Here is a 27,919-nt window from a genome sequence, read left to right as displayed (position 1 = left end):
AGTTTTTCTCACTACAGAGTTTGCTTTTGGACAGAAAAATCTCATTCAGAAAGGAGTCATCTTTCAACTTTTGTGCAATAAACATTATATAATGCTCTTTACATTTCTGCATTTGGGAAATGTTTGCAAATAAAGGAATGGACTCAATTCCTTAATTTGGAGTAACATGAGACAAAAGAGGAACAAAGGCACGCTTGTGCATTTTATTTAGTTGTCTTGGTTTCAGGCCCTTTTTTTTTTTCTCCCTTTACATTACCTCCATCATAAAAGTAATGATTTGATCTCAAGTGAGTTATCAGAGGGGATCTTCTTTAGACTCTGAGATCATATTTGATTGATCGTATTTCAACAATTAGCCTTTTATTTTGCCACACACTATTGAACTAGATCGACAGCAACTTAGCAGGCCAGCTTTAAACAGTCAACTGTTAACAATAGCATCAAAAAGAGAGACCTGATGGGGTTTACTGTCACTTTAAAGAACAGGGTGGGTTTTCACATTGTTGAAATCTGTCAGATATTTTGAAATGTCCCTCTCACTATGGTGCCACACCCCCTGCGTGCCCTTATAATAAAATTGGTTTTACTCCTGATTAAATCATTTTCTCCCTACCCACTACCATACTTCTCATAATGGACCTGTGTGCTCTACAGCTGGTGTTCTTCCCATGGTACCAATTCTTACTTTATCTTTTAAGCACTTTGCTGCTAAGATCTCATGCAGAGTGCTTATGTTTTGTTAAGAGCTTCATTCTTAGAGAAATAGCTTAACACATGTTCTAAAAATGTTGTACAACTTATTGCTTAAAACACATTTAGAAAATGTATAAGTACTGTAGCTTTGGCACAGAACTTTAAGTAGAAACCTTAAAAAAAAAAAAAGCACTTGTTTTTGCCATGCATTTGTCTTAAATGTCTAAAGTGGAATGCTTGACTTCTAAGGCTTTGCAGAGACTTATCTTACCAGATTTTTGCACCATTTCCAGCTCTTCAAGGAAACGTGTTAGGAATGTATCATCGTGAAAGCAAAGGGTGTCAATTTTCCCTCTAGCAATAAGAGAGTTTTTAAAAATGTTTGCTAGGAGGAACAAATGCCAAGTCAAAAAAAAAAAAAAGAGAGAAAATAGAAGTCCATTCAGTCTAAGACTCGTTTGGTTCCCACTGGTTGGGATCGCTCACATACCGTGGCAATAGGGCCATAGGCACACACACACATTTCAGGCTAGGTTTAAGAGGAGGACCTGACTTTCTGGCTTTACTCAGACATATTTCTTATTGGGGTGTTTTGCCTACACAAAGATTAAGTCTCAAATCTGGTATTTAAACTTGACAGTCAAGGACTGCTTTCAGTCAGGAGATACTGTATCTGGGAAGACGCTCAAAATCTCACAGTCCTAAAAATTTGCTTTAACTTGTCAGTAGTATTTGATTAGTTCAACCACCACTGCCAGTTGATATCATATATCTTAGATGCAGACACAAATATGCCCAGAAAATCCCATAAAATTTATGCTAATGCTTTGGATGAAAATATAAAGACCACACTAAGGAAAAAAAAATAGTGTGGGCACCTGTCAAGGTTATTACTTAAAAAAAATATCGATACACATTTGTGAAGAGAGCATGGGTTTTAGTATGCTATTATTTCTAGTAAATCAGTCTTTTCAGCAGTCCACGTTTTTAATGGCACTTGTAAGGTCTGCAAGAAGGATTTCACCTCTGGTTTATGCATGCCACCATAAAGTTGTCCTTGCGCAGAAAGGAGGAAGGTAATCCATGGAAAGACTGACTGAAAGCAAAACAAAATGTAAAAACCAAGCTAGGCAGTGTGGAAAGGTCAGTTTTAGAAGAAAATGGATGTGGCTCCTTTAACCATATGTCCTGCCCTGTGTGTAGACTTGTCTCCAGGAGCAAAATGCAATCACCTGAGGACACTGCTGAATTTTATTTATTTACTCCTTTTTCCTTTAATATGATTGATACAAGTCTTTCCCAGGCATATACTGCCTTTTGCTCACGCTGCCATTAAATCCCAGAGCACCACATTCAGAAGTTCTGTATTTTCCTGCAAGTGTTCTCACACCAAACCACGTGGAAAGTAATCTGCAAGCACTGGAATGGCAGTGCCCTGCCTGGTGGGCACCCAGGCACAACATCCACCATCTCTGTGCTCCCCCATTTTGGCATTTGGGGACCAGCCCCAGTGGATGAAGCCTCAGAGCACAAGAATATCCATCCCAGGGGTGGTGTATATTCTGGCTGAGATCTCCCCAAGAGAAAGCCCTGCACAGCACTGTTCAGTAATTCACAAAGTTCCTCTCACATCAAAGCCTTTGCAGAAGAGCTCTGGGTGTGCACAATGCATTCCCAGTTGGCTGAAAGCTTGGGAAACTGGCTGGGCTCGTTCATCCTGACAGGCGGATTACTGATGGGAGCTCAGAACCAGAGTCCTGTGGCTGAGGAAGGATAAGTCCTTTTTCACCACACCAGGGAAAGAGAAACTGTCCAGAGTCATTCCTCTTCCTCTTGAGATTTGAATACCACTTTTTTTTTTCTTTTAATGGACATATTTTTCATTAATTTGCTGCTTACTCGTGTTCTTCCATACCCAAAAAAGAACATACTCAAGGAGAACTGATTCAATTGCATAAGTCCTCAGCACGCTACTTCAGCACTAAGTCCTCATGTGAGGGCTGTTCTCATGACTGACAACACAAACACTAATTGATGCACCGAAAGGTGTTTGTGTTTGTAGCTCTACCTGCAATTTATAAGCCAGAACTTCTCTGGTCACTATTTCAGAGACATAGCAGCCTTCTGCAATGATGGGACCTCAAAACTTTTGTCACAGAGGAGCAAACAGCTCCTTTCAAAGTGATGGTGCTCCATTCAGGGCAGCTGCAGAGCACAGAGACGTCTTGAGACACAGCAGATAGGCAGCTGAGGGGTGGTGAAGGTTCCTGCCCATCATATGACAAGGAACTCGCCCCTTGGCGGTGCAGCACATGATGCTTCGCTTCCCACTCCAGTAAATCCTGGCTTGACACTGCATTTTATATGCACACTCCAAAGTACATCTACTTCCTTGAACTTTTATTAAATAGTACAGCAGAAGCCTCAGTTCATGCAGAGCAACACTTTCCTCATTCAGCCAGGATTGTGGGAGCTCTCTCACAGCTAAGTAATTCTTCCTCTCTCCCTTGCTATGTTTGGGAGGTCACTGTCCTGCCTGCAGTCAAGGTATGGCGCTTTGTTTCCAAGAGTGTTTTAACAAATTAAAGAAACTGACAGATAAGCAAAGTACTAAATATGATCTACGATGCACTTCTGAGTAGTTCTGGTGAATCCATCCAAAGATACCGAATTATCAAGGATATAGCCAGCAAAACAAAACTTTCACATATTCCTCTTTCTGTGGTGGAAGAAAATGGAATGCCCTTTTAACAGAAAATGTACACCATGATGTTATAATGCCAAAGCATTTCTTTACTACTGGAGTGCCCATCTGCATGGTGCCAAGGCGCAAATTGCCGAGCAACTTCAGCTAGAAAGCAGAACATCTCTATGTGCATCCCGAGTGCTGTTTACTCCAGCTCTCTGCAGTGACAGTTCACTGCCCTGGGGGCATGCTGGAACAACCAAGTACTGCTAACTTAAATCTCAGCCTGTGCCAGAAAAATAAAAGATTTCTGTACTTGGGCACACTGGCTCATATTCATCCTTGCATAATTCCGCAGAAGTCCAAACCGTAAGTGAGGGATGAACTATCTCATTGTTTCTGTGAAAAATATCCAGTTCAGCAATGGTACACCACAAAAGCATGCCAAGCAATTCGAATGTTTAGAAACATGGTCAGAGGGCGACTTGTTGCGTCTGGAAAGCTTTTACACTGTTTGCAACTGCAGGCATACGACCAGAATGGTAGTGCAAGAAGGAGAATCCATTTGGTGGCCAGAAGCAGATATCAGCATCATGCTCCTGCACATAATTCATTGCCATTACCTGCTACAGGGGTAGATGACAACGTTATTAGTTATAACCTAGGGTTTTCAATCACTGTGATTTGAAGCAATAATTACTGTAATAAGATTATAATTGCAAGTACTTTTAAAATTCATCAAGTTTAACTGAATCAACTATTCCGTATGGGAAATAGATTGATTTTAAATATAGAATATTTCCTCTCAAAATGCAGCTGAAAGCTCCCTAAGAACAAATAGACCACCTGTCTGCAATCCAGCATCCTTCACGAGTTGCTCGGAGGTGGCTGGTTAACCATACGCACCCCGAGCAACCAGGGCCCGACTCATCCTTCCTCCAGGGCCAAGGAGACAGCTTTGTGATTGCATGGTAACTTCTTTTATGTCCTAGTAGGCAAAGTGCACTTTATTTTGCTTTTCTTTCTGTTCTATTATACCAAATCAGACTACTGTCTTTCTCATTCTTCTTCATCAACTAATGACTTTATTCCATTTTGTAAGTGAATGTTAGCATTGCTATTTCAACAAAACAGAAATATCAAATACTTTCTTAGATAAGGAACTTACTTATCATTATACATTTTACTATTGAAAGGCAAAAGTCCATTCTGAGTTCTGCTATCTACTGCTTCAATATATGTATGCATATATTAGTCAAAGTAAACATCTCCGTATCAACCCCAATTCTGCTATTAACATTTTTATTGTGTAATGGCTCTCCAGTAAGCTTCTCTGCAATCTAATCTTAGAGTTTTGTTGTTAGTGTTGTTCTTCCACAGACACTCAGGTCTCTTATCAGAATTGTATGTATCTGCATCCACAAATCTACATTTGAAATAGACTGAAAGCTCTCAGGATCTAATACAGAGAGGGACTGGACAATGACTCTCTGTCCCATTTTCATACTTCAAAAATATGGTCATATTCCTATCTTTTTAATTGTACTACTAAGTCAGAGTGCTTTAGGATTCTGACATATAGCTCTTCTGTTCTTCCCAGTCTCAGTTTCTAACACTGCCTCTATTTCCATTCTTGTCAAAAGCCTTTTCATAGTCCAAAAATCTGTACACAATGTTTTGTAATATTTGGCAGACTTATCTGAAACCTAATTCACTGCCTTCTTGTGATTCATGGGTCATAAATTATTTTACATGTAATGTACCCCAAAGGGTAAAAAATTCTTTGTATTAAATTTCGACCAAACAATTTAAGGGGAAAAAAAAAAAAAAAGGAAAAAACTATTTTTGAGACACTGAAAAGATCTGACCTTAATATACGGTCTAGAGTGTTGTTTCCCACAAATGGTATCTCAATATCTTTTGGCAAATACGACATTTCAACATGCTACAAGTGAAAACACTTCTGCCGTAACTGGGGCTTACTGTGGACAACTTTAAAGGAAACGAGAAATACAAATAGCATGGCACTGGATCAGACTGCTGATCCGCTAAATCAGCCTTGTCTCCAGTGATTGCTAAACTGAAAGGGTCTGTACGAAAACAGTTCAAAGAACAGGCATACCACCCAACCCTTACTTATTGCACATCGCCAAATGCCTTACTGGGACTGACCCCAATAACAATAAGCTGGTGCCTTATTTCAGTGAGTTTCAACAATCAAAGGAGAAAAATTAACAAAACAATAAAGATCAATATGACTTCCTTTATGTAAATGACTTCCAAATGTAAATAGATCAAAGCCTGAGCAAAAATTAAGCAATTCCCCCAGTTCTCTTACAATACTAAAAAGAAACATGCACACATTTGTGCTTGTTTGCAGTTATAAGGATTATCAATGAATTATTAGTTTATTGCGTTATTGGAAAAATAGAAATCCAAACTTGATTCTTAAGATATTGCTCATATATTTCTTACATTAGCAATCACATGAATTCTGATGGGACTGTTTACAAGAATAAAGGCTACTCATACATGTGAACTGCTGTATTTACAACAGTTCATAGCAGGTCCAGAGAACAAATTCTGGATATACTTGTAATGAAAGGGCTCTTTGAAATAAGCCAGCTGAAAGAAGTATTCTTACATGCCATCAGGTATACAGAAGCTCTGTAAATGTCAAGGACAAAACACTTTATTTTGTATAGAATTTATCTTTTGGTTCACTAAAGTCAGGACGCTTCTGTTCATCGGAACTTTTATAAAGGACTGTTTCATAATATGAATCCATTTGGATTATCTGACCAGAGATAAGACTTCAATGGACTTACTATATCATTCACCACTGTACCAGTGCCACAAAAGGGAATTACAATTAATTGGATTATGTTGGTCTCCACCCGCTGATTGTAGAAGAGAAAGTCTGAAACTGTAACTATTTCAAACAGACCGTATCTCTCATCAACCATGGGATTTGGGCTTTAATTTACCAATAAAGCTTAATTTCTTCTCTATATTCTCTTTTGGTTAGGAAGAGGTCATTTAGACACTTTATTCAAGTTGCTTAAAAAGAAAGGACAGTTTTGTTAAATACTTTAAAACTGACACTTCAGTACTTGCACCTTGCCTTTTAAACATCACTTATTTTCTTTATTAGTAGTAAAGCGTAAAGCAGTAAAGCTCTCGTCTTGAGAAACACAAGGCAGAGAAGCAGGCTTGTGTTTGGGTCACAAGAATAATTTTTGCTTCATATTCCCTAGTTTAGTTCATGAAATTTTGGCTGAAAGTGTTGCCTTAAAGTGACAGTTTGCCTTCAAATATACAATGTGTGGCACCATACAGGACAGAGAACATCACTGCCATTTCATGTGGACTCCTGCACAGAGGTAAGGCAGTAAGAGCTTTTGGTAGCTAGACTTAGCCATATCTATACGGAAAAGGCAAAGGCACAAGTATCAGCATGATGTACTCATTAGCTTGCAAATAGCCAAATTCTACAATACAAACAACTTCATTTATTCAGTAAATGAATTACATGCTAAACAACAATACTATTCTTATTCCAGCTGCCCATATATAGCATTAGATAAAACCAATAATAAATTTATGTAATGAGAAAACGACGAAGATTGTCAGTACTAAATAAAGCTAGAGACTGGAAGGAAAAACAGACACCAAACCACCACCACCACACTACGAAGGGGATCATGAAATGTATGCGGAGAGAAACACAATATCACACAGGCTTCCTGGGCTATTGACTTTGGGAGCTCTGTTCTGCAGGCAGCCACGTTGCTGCCTCTGCTGCTGATGGCTCTGAGAGCTGTTCGGATTTTATTTCCCTCTGCTAACTGGAAGGTTATTTCAGTGCCTAATTCCTTCTAGCTACCAGCCTAAAATATTCAACTTCACATAATTTCTTAATAATTATTAATATCAGTAATACTTGCTTTGATTTATTTTGTGTGTGTGTGTGTGTGTGTGTGTCAAACTTTTGCAGTCAGTCGAAGAAATAAAAAAAATCCTCAGTCAACTTACTTCAAAACCACGTTTCTTAATTCACATTTGCATTACTTTTTGCTAATATCTGAAGCTCTAATTCCATTCCCTGGATATTAGCAGGACTAGCTATGCTGTTAAAGATAGGAATGCTTCTAAGTGCTTACTGAATCAGGGCATACGAGATGATAATTGCATGTGTTTAAAACAAAACTTTAAACAGGAGGGGATTATATAAGTTGGTAAAACAAATATATCTTCAAGTGCACTGAAGGGCTTTCAAATGTTAACGAAATGTCCTTTGATAATAATAGTGCTAATAATGACACAAATTTTCACACATTTTGATGCATTTTGAGAATCACCCTGAATGGGGAAGATTCTCAAGAAGTGCATTTTTTTTTCATAGAACTCCATCGATGTCTCCAGAGCCACGTCCCCTCTGCACCAGCAAGGATCTGATGCTGAAACCCTGTCCTGCTGGGCATCGCAGCTTCTGCTTACAGAGCCCCACATTTTAATTGCTAGGCAATTAGTCTTCGTCAGATGCATATTATGCTTTGAAATCATTGAAAATCTAAGTTTATGTTCAAAGCTGCTCGGATCGCAGGACAGGTGGGACTAAGAGCTACATACACAGAAACAGTTGAGCATTTGTCTCCCACAGCTCTTCATCATGGTCACCAAGGTCCTTTGAACCAAAAGTTCGAAGTTTCAAGTCAGTGAGGACTTCAGAACATATGTCTATCCCCCTTTCCATTATACACTCACAGAATCATTAAGGTTGGAAAAGACCTCCAGGATCCCCAGGCCCAAGCCCAACCCACCCTACCATGCCCACTGGCCACGTCCCTCAGCGCAGATTGGGTGCAGTAATTTCATATCTCTGCCTATCGTTCTCTTCTGGAGTGTTTATCTCCCTGTGTGTTCTAATTCTAATATTCCCACTTCCTTTTTTGGTTTTTTTTTTTTCCTACCTAAAATTACCGGCATATCTATTTCAGGAGAGAAAATTTATGCTTTGATGCAATTTTAATACTTCATAATGCGTGGATTTTTTCTGTTTTTCAAATTAGTCTTGCAAATGGACTCGTAATAGCATGACAATTTTAAATAAAAAGAAGAGATTTTCATGACTTTGAGATGCACGTAGGTACCTCCCACAAGTAATACATTAAAATATTGATTAGATTAGGGCACCATTTCAAATAAATGGAGATTTATACTTCCTTTTGGATACAGTATCTTATAAAAAGTTTCAAGGCAACGCACAACAAAGCAGTTGACAAGAAAGATAGCATCTGCTTTGCTGGCTATTCAAGCTGAAGTTTTTCATTCTAAATGCAAGCAATGTTTCCAAAGTTAACATAATTAACTCACGACAATCCTGAAACATCATAATATAAGATACAGATGGAAATTCAAAGCTTTAAAAATGTCATGCAACTGCGAGAGGATTATCATTTTTTAACTGCACCAATCTGAATGCTAATTAAAACAGGTGTTTTTATTTCAAACACTGTTGCACACTGTGACATTACCGGGAGAGTTATTTATGTATTAGTCTACGAGGAGGCATATATTGCTCAAAAAATGGGATGTGTGATAATAACAAAGTTCCGAGATAAAAGAACGACACTGTGCACTGCTTCCTGCAACAATAAAAGACCAGTAGTTCAATTAGTTAGTAATTTCCGTGTGACTATTTGACAGATTCTACTAATTGTTAAGCTCCCACTAACTATTGCTTTACATAATTAATTATATTCAAACGCCAGCAACAAAGACATGTGGGCCAGTTGCCCTTTTGACAATGTTTTTCGCAAACTCATTTGCTTACCAAAAATATTTTTAGAACGAAAAGATACTAATCTTGAGTGGAAATACACATCAAAACGTTAAAGCAGCTCTGAGTTTTACCACGGTTATGAGAGAAAATTTGGATTGTTTAACATATCATTTATGCCGCATGCATAATAGCTGAAGTCTTCTAGTGGAGATCTTTCATATTAATTTAGCATTGCATAAAATTCATAGTAACAGGTCCAGGGGTCAAGCATCATTCATCATTAGTTGAAGTGACATTTGCAACCCTTCATATAGCAGCTGCTTGAAGGGGGAAAAAAAGGTATTCTTTGGAAGAATGGGGGGTAGCACACAATCCTCGCTCTATCCGCGGAAGGGAAAACAAGGTGCCACTATGTCAGCATGGTAATGTGTTTAAATTCGGTGATGTCATTCTTCCTAACCCCCACGAGTCACAAGGCACAAGGCAGCTGCATTCCTGAACTTCGTAGTTCGGGTGGAGATAAGTAATAACTAGATGTAAATGAATTACATTACTGTGGTTGTGAACACAGCTCTGTGCATCTAAATTATGATTTATATCAGGATCCTATCTTGTTTTTGAGAGTTTTCTACTTGTTAACAAGGCAGCCCTTGTTCTCGTGGCATCCTCCAGGCATAATAGTTTCTGGGAAGCCAAATAAGATCACTTTTGAAACTGCAAGACAGCATTCCAAGACTTTGCAGCAGAACACATTGGCCAAATTAGGACTTCTGAAGACTGTTAACTAACAAATAAAATCTTTTTTTTTTTTTCTTTGTGGCATGTCTTGTCTAGTATAAAACATTGAGATCAGAACGGGAAATGTGAGCAATTAAAATGAAAATGTAATCATCTGCAAGAAAAGATAAATTTGTATTAAATGGCTAATACTTCACAGTCCTTTTGATATTACAAGTACTTTTTAAGGAAAATATATATTTTATGTCACAGTAATTTTTATTATGTGAAACATGTGATCTCTTTGGAATTATGCACATTTTTAAATCGTAGTCATTAAAACAGCACACAACACAAAGTACTCAGATTTTGGAGCTTCGCTAATATTTGGCGAATTTCCTCAACTTCCCTATTATACCTGAAATGTACTTAATTTATCCATGCCTCTAATTCTCCACTAGTATTTAAAGCACTGTGACCGAGACTACTACTTCTCCCTTCAAAAGTTTAATGATTTTTGCAAGGAGAACCAGTGCTGCTTGAAGAGTCACTTACAGGCGTATGAAAAACGTTCAAGGACACTGGTTAATACACAGTGTGATTCTATGAGCTGCTATAAGTCCAGCTCCCAGCCAACACGCTTCTAGCAGAGAGAAGCTGGCCGCACTCGTGCTGCCCATGCATGGCATACAGTGCAATCCAGCTGCAGGTATTTCGCAGCGAGGTCGTGTGTAACCCACAGCAGCGCCGGGTCCTGCGTTGCATGGCAGCTATCCATTCCCAAACTAGATAAAAACTGTTTCCACAAAGGACTGCTGCTACCACTCCATTAATCTTCTGGCCTCTCACCTTGCCATGGATTTTAATTGCTGCACAGACATTAGGCATGTATGTAAAGATGTTATAGATACAGGAAAGGCAGAATGGCTGCAAAAGGAATAGAACAGCAGAGGCAAGATGACTGGCAGATAGGGTTGCCACATCCCCCTTAAAGAGACTGCTCCTTTTCCACACCTTATGTCTCTTGTACCATAAAAATATGCATAGATGTATGTGGGAGCATCATAGCAGATTTCTTGGGATGCGTGCCATGCATCTGAGCTTCGAAGCTGGCTCAACGTTGTCACCATTAAGTCGCAGTGTACACAGCAACACTTCAATCTAATTTCAATTAGGGAAAAGTTACACAGAAACTTCTTGGAGAGCACACATGACCCCGTGCATAAATACCAATTAAATTCAGTATCATCGGTGTCTTTGCAGCGAACATTGATACCACTGAGAGGAAGGAATTTGAAATGAGGGAGCGCTTTATGACATTGCCTCCATCTACAAATTCTGTCTGTGTTAACTAGTACGTCAATGATTAGTGAAGCAGTTGGATTCATCTGTGAAGAAATGGGGTGGAGAGAAGTATCCCCATGATGCTTCCAGTGCAGACAGTTTTCATGCGACATAAGGTAGAATACTGCGTTATCATGCAACAAAATGCTACCTGATAAGCAACAACAACAACAAAAAAACTTGATCTGCTGAGCAGCTATGACTATCAGGAGCAGTTGCGACCGAGATAACAAGAGAACCCGCTTAAACTGCATGTCATGCTGGAGACTCATGACATCCAGAAACAGTCAGACCATGTGCCGAACTCCTTGTCTGTTCTGAGCTTTGGTTTGTACGTAAAGGGAATTTCTGTACCACTGAGTGGGATGGGTGAGACCATGCCCACTTTCCTGTGGACACACAGAGCGCGCAGGCACTTCACTTTGCGCTGTTCCGCTTTCTTTTGTTTGCCTGGTCTTTCATTTCGAAACAATGGAACGACAGCACTAAGTTAGGGCTTTAGCTCTTGACAACCACTTTTTCACTCAAAACTTCGAAGATTCTGCCAAAAAATGCAGATTGGTTGAGGGAGATTTGAGCGTGCCCTTTGAGCTCAAGGAATGGACGGAAACAACACCCCAACCCAACACCTCCAGCCTAACAGCCCCGGACCTGGGAGAGGACCAGGAGGAACAATCCTCCCGGCGGCTCCAATCAGGCCATCGCTCACTGGTGACTGGGGACTTTTCACAGTCTTTCAAATCTTCTTTCAATCACAACATGCCTTAAAGGGACAGAAGGTCTTAAAATGTGCTCTCCATCTCCCCAGTTGAGAAAGATACGTCGGAGGGGGAGGGAGCGGGGAGCGGAGCTGCAACACAAAAAGGATTAATGCAAAGAACAGTGGGGTCTCTCCCTAATTTGACTTTCTCTACAGGTGGTCTGCAGCTGCATCCAAACAGGTTACACCACCGCCTTCCCATGGGCATTGCAACAAAGTAGTATCTGTATTCACAAGAATACATTTGCTAGCATGGACTGATTCAGGTCTAAAAATAAGAAAAAAGCATTTTTCAGAATAGCCCGAGGTAACACTCCGCGCCAGCAGAAGACAGTAGCACTCTTGTTTCGCTGGCTGTGCGTGATGATAAAGGATATCAGAAACCTACTTCACATGACTCATTGGGGCCCGCAGCCAGCTTCCAATTGATTCATTTTATTTGTATCAGTTTGTTCTCCATTGATTACACAACAGGCCAGACCCAATCAATAAGCAATATTCTGTTTTCTATAGACTCATGGGTGATTCGTGTTGGGCCCTGCGACTGAAGCAGCTTATATTAGAGTTCTGGGTAGCATCATGGAAACAACGGGGCTCAAGGACAGCTCAGCACTGAAAGAAGTGGGAAAAGATCGCCAGCGTGAGGCAAGACATTGGCCTTTAAGCTGTTCCACCTGCATAGCAAGGCAGGAACGAGCTGCACTGCAGTGCTGCAATGTCATGCAGTGCTCCTGCGAGGGATGCAGGAGGCATTTCCATGGACCTGAGTAGGGAGAAAGCCAAAAACAGAATGAAAGCAAAAAGCATACGTGCCTTTGGGCAGGAGCTGAGCCCATCAACTTAACCGTATTCCACTGCAGTGATGCTAAAGCACACTATCTCCTAAGATAATATAACCGCTAAACGGATGCCTCCAAATACCCAATACTTTATCTTTGCCCTTCTCAAAATATTTCATTTTTTTCCCTTTCTGTTTTTAAGACTACTACTTCTTGCAGGCCGTGGTTAAGAGGAAAGATAGATTTTACCCCAAGCTGCCCCACACCTCTTCCACACCAACTTGCTGACATACTCAGTAGAAGAGCCACGCAGCTTTTGTTACCCCTGCCTTAAGCGAAGATTAAGACACAGACTGCATTATAATAAACTGCATCTCCTTTTCCATAACACTTGTGAATCCTCACTCTGCCCAGACCTCATATACCTTGAGCTGCTGCACTGTGCCTTACCCAAAGCAGAGAGATGGCTTTCCAGTGGCTCCAATAATGTGAAGTTTGCTACCAGAGACAGAAATAACTTGCTGGATGTTGTGCGGAAGAAATGGATGTAAAGGCTGGCAGAATATAGCCCAGTGTGTTCTTCCTATCAAATACACTTGACAAACTTTAATGAAAAGTCTTCTCTACTTCCTACTAACAGATGTTTCCAATTTTTTCTCTCTCAGCACTTTAAACCACCATCTTTAGTTTTCATGTCTAAGAGACATTATTATAGGATACATCATAATGATATACTGTACATTCATATACAGTATCCCATACAATGACTAGTTGATTTATAATTCAGATCCAATAAAGGGAAAAATTGATTTAACTGATGACTGGTGAAATACTAAATGCATTACAATATTTGAAAAGAACATCCTTTTCTTGCAATACTAGTGACATAATAAAATTAAATATGGATATAAGATAATGCCCATTATTATTAGGCAAGTGGAATCAAAGGGACCAGGAAGAAATGCAATCTCTAGGGATCAAGGAATGCCTAAACTTCCTCTTCAAATGTACAGAAACATGAACACCCATGAAAAAGTCACAAATAAAGTAAATCCAAGCAATCTTAAATGACAGTATTAAGCTAATTTTCCGTGAACAACTCTTGGTCTACCAGGACTTTCAGTAGCGTTGTTGCATTTCAGTTCTATATCGGGGATAATTGTGTGAATTCCAGGTGCCACCAAACTTTTTTTTTTCAGCTCTGTATTAGACAATTATTTCCTCAGTATCTCTAGATCCCTATAGCATATCAAAGACACAATTTATCCCCCATCCAAGAAAGTCATACCCCAGCTCTCTCCACCACACCAACTGCCAGCATGGTGCCCAACACCCCAAATGCCCCATCCCTTCTCACCTGATCCTTCATCCCAGCAAAGCCCCTGCTGAGGCTCACCCAGTCACATACAGCCTGCTCTCCCAGAAAAGTCACATGCTTAGCATGGAGGTGATTCAGCTCATTGAGGACGCTCTGCAATGCTGCTCTGTCCCTGCACACCACCAAGGTGATGGGTGTGAGCATCCACAGGTAGGGAGTGGGAAGCCAAGGGACCTTCCACATTATTTTCCCTTTGAAAAATCCAGGCCAGCCACTCCAGTAGGAGTTTGGTTTTCAACTTTCTTTAAGCATCTGCGAGAAGTCACCCACTTAAACATTTGCAAATATCTTTCTTCTTCCAGATGGGTAAATTGCTTCTAATACAAAATAAATTCTGTTCGGCTGTGGCTCTGATTGCTCACACAGGCTTAGATTGATGGTCAATTTTTATAATCCTGGTGAGCAGTTTTTCCTTCAGGAACACGTGCATTTCGCTTCTGGAGGAGCGGTGGCAGGCAGTCATGGCTCCGGAGCCAGAGCCAACAGTTTATTGCTGTGAAAGACTCATATAGTTGTAATAACAAAAATAGCACCCAAATACAGGCAGTGAACTGCACTCATTTTAGTGCTGCGTCAGTAACTGTTTGAAAGGGTTAAGAAATCTCAGCTATTTACAGGAATGTTATTATTGCCCTTAAAAACCTTTGAGAATTTTAACCTGTATGGTGGAATTCAAGGAAAAACTGCTAACCAGTTTGCACAAATGCAGAATCTGTGGGTCAGCTAATTTGGGCTTAAACACCTACATTTGCACATGCAAAACTGGGTAATTACGGTCCTAACTGCCCATTCATGTGTACAGATGGGTGCACCCACACGTTGTTGTGGAATAATTTTTGGAAGCCTACAGAAATATGATCCTTAAAGATTTTAATAAGGTTGGCAAAACACACTTTCTTTGCATAAAATTATGTAGTTCCCAAGTCTAAAATTACTTTGATTTAAAAAACGAAAATTGGCAAGGGATTAACCCATAATATGGTCTAATTACTTTTTTTTTTCCTTAAAAATTAAACGGTCAAGATCTTAACTCAGAAAAGCAGTTACTGTTCATGAACTGAAACTAAGAAAATGAACTGAATAAGGAATTTTATTAGGTGTCTAAATGTGCAGTTAGCTAATAGGATCCTCTTATGTGAGAGGAATAACAGGTATAAAAATTGGCTGAATTATACAGGTATAACAATTGGCTGAATTATACAGGTATAATAATTAAGAACGCATATTTAATTTATACAGTTGAAGCATAAAGCTCTACTAATTATATTCTTATGAGGTTGAAACACAAACTGGCCAAAGTCTGAAAATAAGTGGAAGTGACTTTCTATCCTTGCGAAAACACACACAAAAACACACCTCAAACCAATGAAGAGGGAGAGAATTGCAGACAGACAGACCCAGGGACTGCTGAAAGCAGATCATTAACACATACTTCTGTCCTTACACTTCCTGTTGGCAGCTTTTATTTAACCTTCGCTTTATTTAAGATAAATAATCTTCGCTTTGTTTAAGATGCTGAAATTGAAATTCTTATTTTTCAACCTAGATCAGCAGCACCCGAAGAGTGTTTGCAACACGCAGGGCTACAAAACGTTGCTCAATGCTCAGATTAGGTTTTCAGTAAGGAGGGAATTTTCTCTGTCACGCTTAGTGGGAAAAAGATATATTAAAACAAAGATACTTCTCCTTGCACTCTGGTATTTAAATATTTCTTTGTTTGCAGAGGTTACTTATACCAGTAAGTAAATCTCTCTGTGAATTTCTCTTTGTCCTTCATCAATCAAAGCCGGTCAATTATAAGACTAGTGCAACTAGATCAAAACTCCAGGCTGTGTAGTCATATTACCACTCATATTATTACTAAAAGCGCATCTATATTCCAAACTGGGATACCATAACCCCTTTGTCATTTTCCAATAAAAAAGACCATACCAAATAGGCAGAGCACACCGTAATTAGCAGCTGGCAGAGAAAGCCGTAAATCTGTATGAGTTCTGAACGATTTGCTTACATTGTTGCTTTGTTGACAAATGATGCTGTACATGTTAATGTTCCTGAAATGTCCCCATTGCACCTGACGTGCCAATAAATGCCAGCCAGCTGTATGAATTATGGAAATAAGATTTTTGTTTATGAAGGTATCCCAGACATTTATTTTACTGCATGCCTCTTGACAGATTTAATGTCTGGAGATACATTGAGAAGATATTTGCTACCTGACATAATGGATAATGGAAACTTTAAAGGCTTTTTTTAATGATGAGACTAATATATTTTTTTAATTTTACCTTGTGGCTACACATTTACTCTCCGTATAAAGCCTATTTTAAATGAAACGATACTAAATCCTTCCTGATGTGCAATGAGTTGGGTGAAGCCAGTGCCGCAGCAAATGAGAAAACAGAGAAAAGTATCTGACAGCTACCAGAGCAAGAGTGCCACATGCAAGTTCACCTATTTTCCCTTAGTTTATTTTATCTTCCGTGTGTGTTTACTAGTATGTCATTAGGTAAAAGGCAAAGGTAGATGTTAAGGATTGGGCATTTCAAAGTAGCGTAAAAGTCTTGCAACTGATCTATTTATAGCAGGATCCATTGCAGACTCATTCTACATGCTCAGGCAAGACAGAGAACATAGATACGTGTAGATCTACCAGCGATATTTAAGCACTGGATGCAGAACCAAAAAATATGTCACCAGGCTCCACATACAAAGCAGCAAAGTAGATGTTCTTAAGTAAGAGCAAAAAAAAATAAAAAATAAAAATTAAGTACGAGAGAAAAACTTCCATCCTAATGCTGCTTGTAGCGAGCATCCTGATTCCACCCTGATTCTGGCCAAGGGGAGAGCAGTCGGGCAGCCCCTCTCAGCATCCCACACTTAGCCAAGCTGTACCATTGGAAGCGTTTTGTGGGTCACACTCGGGATTCCTTGGGGCCACGATGCTCAGCAGGTGCCCATTCACAGCCCTGCACTGCGCTCCTGCCCCAAGACTTGCAGGAACCTGACTGCAGCTCCAGTGGAAAAATTCGTCCTGGCAGAAGGGATGATGCTACGCAAGCTCCTCAATTCTTCCCCTATTAGCACATGTTAGTGTATTGTCAAGAGGAACAATAGCAACCCCGCAAACTATTTATTCCATCAAGAACAATTTATTGTCTTTTGTAAGTTCGTTTCCAGCTTCTGAAGCTCAAGAGGGAAAAATCTGCTGCTTCTTTAAAACTTCAGATGTGAGGGACTATTTGTAGTCATCATATAAATGGGGGTGGTAACCAAATTAACCAAATTCATTTTGCAGCCACAAATCATTCCCATTAAAATGCTCCTTTCTCACCCCACCTCAAAAGAAGAATAAGAAGAAAAAAAAAAAAGGAGTCCAGATGGTTAAAATTATTTTAAAGCAAATATTTAGTGGTTACAGTTGAATTCTTCTGGCACACATTCTCCACTACAAAAATGACACCCCACATTCACTGTGTTAACCATTTTCCAATGTGCCAGCCAAATGAATGCCTCAGAGAACACACACACACACACACACACACACACACACACACACACACACACACACACACACACACACACTATGGAAGCATTATCAGAAAAGCTACAAGGCTCCTTTGCAGTTGGGGCAGGAAGGAGGGCTGTTTTACACCGTGCAACACGCTTTAGTCTCCAGATATGACACGCAACTCCTTCACAGACAGCGGAGTTTCCTAAAGCTTGCCCTTTCAAGAAGCAGAAATATTTGTGAGCAGATTTCCTTACCGCTAATATCACTGAGAGCTCTATTTGGGGAGCGGGGTGGAAGAGGGAAAAGGCTGGTGACTAAAAATTCACAGTTTAGAAATGTTTCGCTGCCACGCAAAAAAGCGCATTCCCCCTGTTCCCTGTATCCTGATTTAGGCTGTGCAAGGAGATCTCCCCTTCGTCGCTGGGACAGTTCCTTCAGCTCCCCGCCGCGCATTCTGGGGCTCGCTCACCCCTCGACCCGCGCTGCTGGGAGCATGCCAACATCCCACCCTGGCATTGCCCCAGAGCCTGCAGCCAGCACCCCGCGTGCGTGCGGCTGCACACAGCAGCCCAGGGCGCAGAGCAGAGCCCGGCGGGTAGAAGCGAGAGCGCTGGCACCAGCGCGGGGCTGGCCGGGAAGGGGTCCCCTGGGCAGCTCTGCACACTGGTTGCTCCAGTCTGGCATCCCAGGAGGCTTGCCAGATGGAGAAACCTACTCTGCAGCAGAACTGCAAGCTGTGCTTCTCAGGAAACTCGAGGCTGTAACCCTTTCCCTCTTCCTCCACATGCCCTGTTGCTACCAGATTTCTTCCGATGCCTATGTACAAACAACGGAGACAAAACCTTAATTCTCAGAGACACACAAACTTAACTTGGTTCTAATCCTTTTTCCAGCAAATTAACCCTAGATAACTTAACATTGTATATGTAGCTTTGGGAATAGAAGTTAATTCATTCTAGGTCAGAGCTAAAGCCGTGCATGTGATTCGCATGAAATGGATGCGCGTATTGTGGTTGCTTGCAGTTTTTAAGCAGAAGAGATGTTTGTTGTGAAGTTGCAGTGCCTGGATGTTCATGGTGTCTGTCTGGTCAGAATGATTTTTGCACAGACGTTAAGGTTGATTCCCATGTCATCCTCTTTACCTATAGCAACGACAGCCCTTTACCTATAGATATGACAACAACACTAGTGAAAACCCTGATGGAAACAGCAAATGAAAGTCAATAAAGGCATATTTTTGAAGAGGTTATGGTCTGAATTACATATGTTTGTTAAATGAAAGGAAATATATGTTTTTCTTCATATATATATGTGCATATGCACACCTGTTTTACATTGGTGTAACTTCTCTGATCTCAGCATTTTACATCACCATACCGAAAGGTAAATCTGACCCATACCATAGAGTCTCCAAAGGAATAGCTCCCATTATTTTTGTTAAAAATGACTGTATTTTGCTCAGCAAAAGATTAAAGCTAATGTATAGCAGAAAAGCAATGTAAAGAATCCCACGGTAAGCCTGTGTCCCCCTGTTGTATCGAGGCAGCGGGTGATACAGGAACTCAGGCTCCGCTATCCATTTTCTCTTTCACGTGCATGGAATTCATTGAAAGTAATGGGGAGGAAATTACAGGAGTCTCATAGGTCTCTAACAAGAGATCACTGTGTGGAAAAATGTGACTTGTCAAGAGCTACTTTCTCTGTATTGTTTCATGAGCAAATATACTATAAAGAATAGCTGCATTCCTGTTTCCAGTATTAAATCAAACCAGATATTGGTAAAAAGTGGAGTTTTACTGGAGACACAGCAAAAGGTGATAATATTCCTATTGACAGAGGCTAGCAGTTGGCATAAAACGTATTCCAACTCTGGTAAACTATTCCATACATATTTGCATTTTCCCTCTGCAGTTCACAATTAAAGTAGCCTGTTTACACCGAAGAAAACTAAACACACAAATATCAAATAAACAAAAGAAAGAAATCTAATTAAAAGTTAAATTTAGTCACTTCGGGGGAGCAATTATCCTCAAATATTCCTGTTCTTTCCTAGTCTAGATAGATATTCATTATCGAGGAAGAAGAATGCCTCAGTCAAGCACTCTGCAAACTTTGACACCTGTAGGCCTGCCTACAGAATGGAGGCTTTGAGCAGCAACCGGCTCCAGCCCCTGCTCTAGTGAAACCAAAGCAGAGCAAATCCATGTAACAGAAGAAAACTGCTTGTAGTCAACAGGCCATTAGATGGCAATGGGAAATGGCTGGAGATCTACCCACAAGACCCACGGTTGGACCGTTCCATGCTTAACGCTTGAAAAGAACCCCCACCAAATACCTGTGGTATTCCTTGGAGCAATGCTTGGCTGTGCATCTCCCCACGGCCCAGGGACTGGCAAAGGGAAATAGCATGTAGCACCCAGCCCTGCTCTGCCATTATCTTGTTGTAGAAAACATTACCTGCCGCACTCCCTATTACTTATGTTCTGCGTTGAAGAGTGGCACTGTGATTAATTACTACTCTAAAGTGCTTATAAAGCATCAGTCCCAGGCAGGTTTACTAGGTTGGGGCCTCCCATGATTTATTGACTAAGGAAAAAAAGCAAAGGCCATTTGTGAAGAAACATTTTCTTTAGAGAAATAAAAAAAAAAAGTAATTTAAATTACCCATCCTCTGCTCCCCCAGATTAAAATGTCTAACCCTGAAGAACAAAGCTAATGAATTTCTTTGTCTGAAACTTATGCATTAAAAAAAATAATAATAAACAGCAGAATTTTACTCAATTCTTTTTTAAAGGACAAATGTTAGTGTAAGAAATAGCCGAAATCAACTGGTAAGAAATCTCTGAGATGTTCTCTGTTGTTGATGTGGGATGCTGATTAGAAAAGATTAAAGTAATTAGAGCACCTTTTGTTTTTTGACACCATTATTGGAAAGGCAGAAGAAAAAGCAAAGCATGAACATGCATATACACACGAGGCATACCCACAGGAAAGATTCATTTGGTTTCAGTTTGTCTCTGTTGCTCTTTTACTACTTTTCTTTTTTACTAGGAGTAAACTGGCACTTTGGGTTTTCTGTGCTTCACTTGCTGAAGTGTTTCAATAGCATACAGTGCAGGAACGTGAGAGGGAAAGATTCCCTTATGACAGAGATTCTTTGATATTGTTACTTCAACCAAAACTTTGAAGTACAGTAGCTGGTTTTGTGTGTAGCATATGACAATTTTTCCCCAACTCTCATAATCTTGGATTTACCACTGATGTGACTCACAGAGAAAGAAAGCATGAAGAGACCGTGAGAGGAAATAGCTAATGCATTAGTCTATTTGATGGCACATGATTATTTGGTACAATAATTAGTGCAGCGTGTATAAGAAGTCTACAAAAAATACTGGTATCAAAGACAAAAAAAAAGAAGATAATGTCAAATACTTCCAATAATTTTAGAACTGTTTCACTATATTATTATGCAGGTTTTTTAGTAAAATTTATTTCTGTGTAGTAGACTAGGCAGGAGAGGGGGGAAAAAAAAAGGGATATAATTCTGTTCTTGCAGATGGTAATGTGACAACTTGCACTGAATTCAAGGAGACCTTTCACCTGAGGAGCTCACACTCATTACCATATCTTCTGCATTAACCTGGCATAGCATGCTGCTAGCACTGCTTTGCAGCATCTTGCTGAATGGAAACACTGCAACTCAATCTCAAAGCAGCACGACTGAGGGTGGCTACCTTTCTCCGGGAAAAACGTAGAACATGGCAGATAACCTTCTAAAAACAACAAAAAAAAGCACCTTGTAGTGAACACACACTTTTCCTGCTATTCGTATCTGGCATGTAAACACACAACCTACACCACAGCAGAGGTTGAAAATCTGAGAGCCTCAAGTATCTCCTTTGAAACTGCAAACCAGTCATCATACACCCAACGTTTGAAGGTCTACCATGTGATTTAGGAGATACTGATGCCACAAAGGTGAAGAAGTGAAGGATTTCCTTCAGAACCTGATGAGGAGGCTTGACCTTAGCTTGCACGTTCTGCCTGGGGAAAAGATATTACCTCTCATCTCTTTATAGAATAGTTTACCTATATGCAAAATAAAGACAGGACTTGCCCTCAACATGAAAACAGAAAAGCTTAATTAAACAAGAGATCCTTAGCCCTAATCGGACTTCTCTCATTTGCTAAGTACATGAGAAATCTTTCAGTTTGGGAACAAATTTGACACCGTGACAAACAAATCAACCTCCTGACGCATTTTGCCACTGGGAATTATCTTCCTTGGGAATAGATATTTATGAAGCTGCAAAACACATTTCTATCACTGCTGATATTTCTCCTTCATATTAAATGGTATGTACAGGATTTTTTAATTATTGTTATTATTTTTGGTCAGGGATCCTACCTTTGGGATTTTGATCCATACTTTATCTAAACCCACAGAATATGGCAGATGAAAAGTGCTCACTTAATTCCAGTAAAAGAGTAGTGACGTGAATAACAGATGATGTGAGGGGTGTGTACGTGAGCTGTAACATGTAAAGAGAAGCTCTTTCTCATCCCATCCCATCCCATCTCATCTCTCAACCCCAACCTTCTCCCTCTGAGGAAACAAGAGCTTGGGACAAGAGGAACACCATCACCATAAGCTCAGACTCTTGCCAGAAAGAAGCAAGCACTGGTCTTGCCAGATGCTGGACATCCTTGATGACCGACACCCAGTGCCTTCTATGCATCAATAGACTCGAATGTGATTTGAGAAGATCTAAGTTTACAGGTTGCACGTAAGATCACATCTGTTTTAAAGCCAGGAGGTTTATTTTTAAATGGGAATTAGTAACGGCAGATGAGAGTTTCAAAGAAGTAAAATCTCAATGATTTCACCAAAATATTATCTATTTGTGGAATAAATAGATGGAGAGCCAAATAATTCTGACATATCTAAATTTCACCTTCCTTCTCCCACTCACAGAATCTGCTTCAGAGAAAAATGCCAAATTAATACAAGAAAGAGTTCTCATGGTATCTCCTGCCAGCAGAAGGTACAGAGAATATCCTGAGAAACTCTGTTCTTAGAAAATATCAAGTCCAGTCTGCAAGTTATTAAGAGTCCACAAAATTAAAAGAAATATGCAATGTTTTGGTGTCTTACTTAAATAAAATTTGAACTCTGACCCTCTGAGAGTAAATCATTGCTATGAAAATGAAACGCTTTTCTTTCTCCTGAGCAGAGCATACAAGTGGATGAAGCAGAGGCAGAGCAGTTTTAACACAGAGCATGTTTCCATGGGTGCTTTGGGTCCAGTTTCCTCTACTCCAGCACCAGTCTGCTGGAAGATTGCTGGCAGGTGCTTCAAGCCAAATGAGTCTAGGCTAAGTTTATCCCAGGTTTCTCAACCATGATGTCTGCAATGCCCTCCCATCCCCACTCCTCCTTTCCCATCATCCCTATTTGACCTGGGGCTGGGAAGTCCCAGGACCCAACCTTTCCCAGGGTGTTCCATGGAGCTTTAAGCTGGTGAGATCTGGCCAACAGGACCGAAATAAAGCTCAACACAGGAATTTCATCACTATTTTACCCTTCCCAGACACAGCCCATACTATTTTCTGCCTCTGTTCTATGCTACGCCTACTGGTTGCCCTGACCGTCCCCACGTAGGCTTCACTATTTCTCAAGAAGGGGACAGCAAATAGAGGGAAAATTCCAATTAGCAGTCTCAGGCTGTTGTTTGGATGGCTTCAGCAGCATAGTGTTCAACAAGATATTGCCTTTGGTTCTCAAAGCCTGCTAGAAGGCTCCCAGGCAGCCCTGCCTGCTCACCGCAGCTTGCCACACTGCACATCACACTCCCCAGCATTGCACCCACGCAAGAGTTTGCAAGGCTGTGTTGAAAACTGGGTCACTGAGCCGATCTAGGTCTAAAATATCCTAGATATTCCTTAATGAAGTGTCAACAACTATTCTCAAGCTGAAGAGTGACTGGAATACCTCCCATTAATCGTGCTTACATATGCAAAAAATATGCCCTAATCTAAAATGTATTTATAATATAAAAAGGAGTTCAACGTTTGACCTGAGCACATCCCACACTGACACAGAGACAAAGGAAATAAAAATGCGTTGCTGTAATTTCCTTGACAGCAAAACAAAACCCAAAACAAACAAGAAACCTCACACATATATGTCTAGGCCAATATATATGGTAATGCGAAACAATGAGTTAGATTTTTCATGGCCACGCTGAAATTCATATTGTTAGTTCTAAAACTGCAACACATAAATGTGATTATTTTCTTAAAATATCGTAATCCAAATAAATACATCCATCCTCAAAACTTAGTTGATGAAAACTTCTAGCGACTTTCCATAGGAGTTTGGAATAAGGAGGCTTCACACCCACGGCTATGAGCACTCTCCAGGAAAAATAGCATAATGATGATTATTACTGTTTCTATTGGGGGTGGTAGTATAACAATTATATGATTGTTATTAATAGTGTTAGTATCACCATCTGGATTATTATAACCACTGCAATGACACGATGCCCTAATCAGATCCATGCCCCACTGCGTCACTCATGATAAAATCACAGAGTGAGAGTGAGAAAAAGTTTATAATCTAAGCAATTAGGGCAGACAAAAGGTGCAGCGGGAAGGAGGGGCACAAAGAGATGAACCGACACAAGAGCCAACACTAAGCCTCAGATACCCAGAGTTAGGATCTACTTCAACACAGAGTGGTTTGTCTACACAAACAGCTACATATTGATGCACATCATATTAGCCAGCAAGTAAAGTGCACGCAAGGATTAAAAGGACAAAAAAAACCTGGTTTTTGTATTTTTATACTCTTTTTTTTTTTCCCTTAAGTGAAAGATATATTAAGACTGGGCAGACTACAAGCAGTGCTAGCACAAGATTCAATTTTCTGGCAACTAAATTTGGTCAAAGCAATCTTCAAACCACAATCCATTAAAAAAAAAAAAAAATTATCACGATGAGAATAACTGCTTGCAGAATCTGATCCTGATTCCAACAAGCAATGGCAACATACTTCCTACTGGGATGTGGACAGCAAGGAACTTGGTGGCATTCCAGCCGAGGAAGACTCTGGGTGATAGCAGGCATACAGCGTGCATTCTCTAGCACAGAGCTTTCAGCTCCTGCAAGCAATCATTGCGTGCCCAAGCTCACAAAGCCCCTCCTGTATTTGGCATATTTGATAGCTATGAAAGAAAAAAGAAAGTTACCCTTTATTATTATTTTCCTAGTGCAGTCATTTTGATTTGTGTTGTAATTTAAATACTTCAGATGCTTGGCATTAAGCACTCTCTCTTCACTTTGTAGGTGCCTTACAAGGATTATTGCTATTATTATTTAGTAATAGAGCTTCTATTATTATTATTATAATTCTTACTTAAAAATATGCATTTTTAGACGTGTCCAGGTTTAAATAGATGAGACATTTCACACTCATTTGAAGATGTGACCGTGCCCAAAATATTTCAGCAGCTTAAACTTTTTTTTTTTTTTTTTTTTTAAATGTGTGTGTTGTATTGAAGCAGTGCATTTTTGTAAGTTACTTTTTGCCCCGGAATTCTTTAGAGTCTCAGCTTGTCATCTGGTTACACGACAAGTAATCTAGAGTTCAGGTTCACACGTGACAATTAGTAATTTTAAACTCCGGAGCAGAAGAGTTCGAAATTAAGCTTTGCACCGCATCAAAAAGCGCTATCTTTTAATCACTGGAAAATAACGTAGCGCAAAGCGCTGGGAGGTTTTTAGCAAATAAGTTATTGTTACAGCGTCCGGCTCGAATTCATCAAAACAAAGGCAGGAGATGGCATTGAGCTGCGAGAACACATTTCTGCAAAGGAAAACCGTACGCTCCGCACAGCCCCTGCTACCGAGCGCTGCTCATCCGAGCTTTAAATTCTGCTCCCCAGTTTGAATAGACTGCAGAGCTAGCGGTGCTGCTGAGGAGCAATATCAAAATATGTGCCTCCTGGGTCTCAAAACCACAAGTTATTTTGGCTTCTGCTCAGAATCGAGGGATCTTTTTTAAAAGCTGAGTGCAATAACTAAATAAATAAATACGTTATCTACCTTCGTGACCTTTCTTTTCCTGCAAGCAAACAGCGTCCATCACTTGTAACTTGACTTTCCATAAAAGTAACAGTTCATAAAAATCTGTGAAACTACTACCGGGAACAAACAAATTAAACAATGACAATGTAATAAAATCAAACTGCTGTTATATTCCTATAGTAAAAGGATTGCTTCTTCGCTGGGATTAATACATCTCGCAGAAAACAATTTTAAATAATGCGTAACATATGGATTCCGCTTTTATTATTCTTCTAAAAGAAGACAATTATATTTATGTGATAAACTGTTCAGTGTTAGCAGCATTATGTTTATATTACTGGCCACTTAAATAGTCCTTGGCGTGGTTTTATAAGGAACAGCAGCCTCCAGAACTTTGGAAATCCATCTTACAAAGTAAGCCCTGCCTGTTACTGGAACGCAATCGTCTTCAATAGTTTTCTCGCTGGAAAAAACATACTGCAGGTAGTATCACTGCTAAAATGCATGAGTGAAAGACTTCCTGATGCTTTAGCTACCATTCATGGGGCATTTTAGGGCTTTCTGTCGGGAAACAGAGGGGGGAAAAACAAGCAGCTTTCATTTTAAGTTTTAGGAAATGGGTGATTGTGATATTGCATTCTATCGTAAAGCTCTTCAAGGTGGGTTTGTTACTCTGCTCGCTGTTATGAGCAGCCAGCTCTTGCGGTCTCTTATTTTGCTGGAGATTACAGTTAAGAAAAGAGTGACTTTCGGGCAGTTTTCAAGGAGCTGCTTTTGTCCCCATTATATCCCAGATAATTTTCAAACAGATTGCACAGAAACCATGGAAGCATTTATCTCTATATATTCCCGTGCTTCCGAGTCTGGATTGCACGAATTTCAAAAGGGAGCAGGAATGTGTTACCAAATAAATATTTTCTGTTGCTGCTGCTTACATAGATTTTATTGCGAGCACTGCCTGCAGCAGCCTCTCAGCAGCGCTGGGTTCTGCTCTCTGCATGTCACTCAGACAACACGATCATTTGGAAAAATCACGCAGGATGAGTGAATGGATTTATTTACAAAAAATAAAAGGAGGGGAAAAAGAAATAATATCATGTTGGGGAACGTTACTATCCTCTTTTTTCACTCCTGAAGGATAAGTTCAGTGCTTTCAATTCTCCACTCCTCAATTGCTTTAAAAGTTGAGGTTGTTAACAAGTGAAGGGTATGCCAATGTAAAGAGTGGAACCTAATGGAAGTGAAATCTGCATATTCAGTTAATTCGGGATTTATTAGCCCAGTAACTCGACTTGCAACTGTTCTAAAACTGTTGACTGAAGACTTGAGAACAGTACAGAGGATGGCTGCCCCCACCCCCATTCTTAAAAGAAAACCTGTGCCTGCTGCTTCCAATTTAGTGCAATCATGCCTCTTACTGGCCAATACAAGATGCAGCATTAGCTGTCACATGCAAATGAGTATTCATGGGGACTTTGAAATGTGCAATAAAGAATAAAGACGTGCATTCTGTGAATAATTGTTTTCTTTTATAAAACTGGATCCAAAAGGGAGTGCCATTTCACCCAGAGTCTATAGCTTTTCTATGGTTACAATCTGCTGTTGAAGCCAGATATTAGAAATGAAGTGTGGATAAATGGGTAGAAATGAAGTGTGGATAAATGGAGGACTCCAGTTTCCCGTGCTGTCAATCTTTCACAGTACTACATTTGCTTAACAAGAAATAATCCAACACATGTTTATGTTCCTTGCTATCTTGCTTTCTTCTCCAACTGGGACTTTAAATGCACAGGGGTGTAAAATAAAGTTGTCCATCTTACATTAGCTTTCTTAAGTAAAGGCCAATCTGAATTCCTCATTTTCAGCCACAGAGATACAGAAAATTACATAGAAGTACAAGATATGCTGCAATTCTAAAGTCTTCCATATAGTTCTGATATCACTGACCAGGATGAGAGGGAAATAATAGTTTGGATTTAGGACCTGTTTAGACACAAGGGGAGAGAAAAATCAGCACAGCAAGCTGCATGCATATATTGGGTTATGCTTAATCTGCAGGAGAGAGGTCTCACCTTGAGGCAGAGCTGCTCTGCAGGCAGGATGCGGCCCTGCAGGAGTCCCAGGAAGGCAAGCAGAGGGCTGGCAGGCATTAAGATTTGCCACAGGTTTAAA

At 40.1% G+C, this 27,919-nt stretch overlaps 1 protein-coding gene across 3 annotated transcripts in view; it reads right to left on the bottom strand.

The window, feature by feature from the left end:
* Nucleotides 1–27,919, bottom strand: part of ARHGAP15 (Rho GTPase activating protein 15) — a 317,669-nt gene that overhangs the window by 61,201 nt on the left and 228,549 nt on the right. The gene's annotated exons all lie outside the window — the stretch shown is intronic.

Source organism: Numida meleagris, chromosome 5, assembly GCF_002078875.1.
Source record: "Numida meleagris isolate 19003 breed g44 Domestic line chromosome 5, NumMel1.0, whole genome shotgun sequence".
NCBI classification, from domain to species: domain Eukaryota; kingdom Metazoa; phylum Chordata; class Aves; order Galliformes; family Numididae; genus Numida; species Numida meleagris.
Note: the sequence above shows the minus strand (reverse complement) of the source record. Positions and strands in the feature narration are given on the sequence as shown.